Below are 2,806 nucleotides of genomic sequence, written 5' to 3'. Positions count from 1 at the left end.
TATATCCCTCTTTTGGACTATAGTAATGACCCTGAGATACTGTTACAACAAAGAAATCTACTTATCTGTATTTCAGGATTCTCCAAACTTTTGAACTGGGGCCCCTTTCTTACCTAACTCTTATTAATATCCTAAAAGCCTTAATTTGATGTCAATTCATGGTTATGAATCAGACTATGGTATTTACCTGTTTTGCAAATTCAGAAGGAAAATACTAAATTGGTACATTTGCTTGTATTAGAACTTTAACACAAGTGATTACTGTATCTGTTATATGTGGAACTGATTTCTCTTAATTGAATATTTTAAGTTTGAAACTTTATTTGAAATTGCACAAATAGATTCAGAAAACATTTTCTGGGCCCTGTCTTATGCCAGTTATTAACTACAGTATGAATGATACATAGTTCCTGATTTTAAGGAACTCTCAGACTAACTTTATTAGTACAGTAGCACTTTTGTGGCTAAATTAATATCAGCAAATTATACTGTATGATTGATGTTAGTGAATTGTCAAGCACCTATTACAAATTCTTCATATTTGTAGTGTTCTCTCTTTCTCTCCCAGCTCCCCACTCAATTGTTTTAAAGCAAAAATTGTATGGTGGGGGTCTTTGTTTTTCTAAGTTTGATAGAATATTTAGTAAAGTAGACATAGCTAAAAAAAAATTTCCCTTACTGTGTGAAGTAGTAATTTTGCTGTAAAAGAACAAAGTGTAGGGGAGGAGGCATGCAGACAAGTTTGATTATGAATTATGAAAATAAATTGCTTTACCAACTATGTAGAACAGTACATACAATTATATAGTTTTCATGAGCTTCTGAAGGCACAAGCAACGATTATTTATTAATTTATTCCTTCATCCACTTTCTAATTCTGAAGAACCATTTATTGAACTATTGCTTTGTGCCAACGGGTCTAAGTTGGGACAAATAATGATATTTAGAAAGTGATTTTAATATACCGTGGTAAAAGATTAATAGGACTAGGCTTCAGGATCAGAGATGAGGAGGATAACTGAGGATGTAAAGGCAAGTTTCCCAGAGGAGGAAATGCCTGCCATGCCTTAATTACCTCTCAAAGAGGAATAGAATTTAAATAAAGGGGAACAGTGTTCCGGTTTGAAGGAATATCATGAGCATTTAGGAGTAAAGCAGCCTAGTATATTTCTAAACTCTTCAAGCCGGTCACTGTGACTAGTCCATAACCTGTGAGGTGGAAGAGGTAGGAAATTAGGCCAGAGGCAGACAGACCAGTTCATGGAGGATCCTATATGGTATGCAAAGGAATTTGTATTTTAAGGATGGCAAATAAGATTTTTTTTTTAAATCTTGCTTGTCTACTCTGATCAATTATGAATGGCTTCCTAAAAATTGTGTTGAAGATTCTGAGACGAAATTCAAGCTCAGAGAAAAATTGTGACTAAGGTGGCTGTGTAATTTATTGTCCCTGATAGGACACTTTTGGGGAGTGAAAGGGGCTCCACTGATAATTATTTGAGAACAACATGTGTAAAATATGTCCGTCCCAGGCAAATTGGGCATTTGGTCATTCTAGTCATGATCAATTATTCATATCTACCATGAATATAAGAGGAAGAAGTGATTCTTGTAATACATATAGGATATGGGAACCAGCATAACATTTGAACAGGCAAATAGAATGATCATATTGATATTCTAGAAAAACCTTTTTGGCTGCATTGTGAAAAATGGATTTAGCAAGGGTTAGTGCCAAGCCTGAAGGTAGGTAAGGGAGACTGAATTGGGGGACATTGCCATACTCTGGGCAATGGAAAGTGTTGCCTTGAACTAAAGTAATGATAACAGGGCCAAGAAAAGAGCAGGTATTTTTAAGGAATAATTTAAAAGGTGACATCAGTAGAACATAGAAGAATGCATGTATGTGAAACAAGAATAAAAGGAAAGATGAGTGTCGAGAATTGGCTTGAGTGACTAAGTAGATGTTGCTACCATAACCAGGAAAGGGAACTGGAAGTTAAAGAAATATCTTTATGGGAAGATTTTAAGTTCTAGTTAAGCATGTTGAGTTGGAAGTACTTTTGGTAAACCCAAGTATATATGTATATGACAGGCTGGTGACCATGAACCCCTGACTTTGTTTTAGGCTGTAGTTTCTGTGCTCTTGAATTTCTCCATTCTTTTAATTTCTAACTTCAGAATTGCTTCTGAAGGCATCATTTCCTTTTTCCAGTACTATTATAGATTTATTCTTCTTATTCATAAAATTTCTTGCCTTTATTGTGGCGTAAGAAGAGATACACATTTGTGTTCAGTCCATTATCTTAACTTTTTCTAGGCAGTGGTTTCACAGCATTTATTGTTTCACAAAAGGAATTATATAAAGTAATTTTATAAATTTTAGGGATGGATTAATCCTGAGTAATACTGGTATTTAAGTGGCAGGTGGATTAATAAGCTTAAAAAGAATAGCAGTAGAGGTAGAGAAGGAGAATTGGACGATGTTGGTTTCAAGTTAAGGGAGAAGACAGCATCCTGAAGGAAGAAGTTGTTAATAGAATAAATGCTGTTGAGAAGTCACTTCAGGTAAAATCTGAAAATATCCATTATATGCCATCTTACATTTAACTTGCCAACTTAAATTGACTAGCTAAAGTAATTGTAGAGGTATATGTCAAAAGCCAGATTAAAGGCCTGATTGATGCGGTGGCATCACGCTCTCCCGGGCCTTAAGCCGCATACCGGGAGAGGGACAGGCCATTCCTGGTGAACGGGAATTTTTAATTTCAAAAATTAAAAAAAAGCCAGATTGAAGTAATTTAGG

General features: G+C 35.1%; 1 protein-coding gene across 1 annotated transcript in view; it reads left to right on the top strand.

Moving 5' to 3' along the window:
• ERBB2IP (erbb2 interacting protein) overlaps window positions 1-2,806 on the top strand; it is a 158,021-nt gene that overhangs the window by 104,807 nt on the left and 50,408 nt on the right. The gene's annotated exons all lie outside the window — the stretch shown is intronic.

This window comes from Propithecus coquereli, unplaced genomic scaffold (genome assembly GCF_000956105.1).
Source record: "Propithecus coquereli isolate 6110/MARCELLA unplaced genomic scaffold, Pcoq_1.0 Scaffold9, whole genome shotgun sequence".
In the NCBI taxonomy this organism is placed as follows: domain Eukaryota; kingdom Metazoa; phylum Chordata; class Mammalia; order Primates; family Indriidae; genus Propithecus; species Propithecus coquereli.
This window is presented reverse-complemented; position numbering and strand designations above follow the sequence as displayed.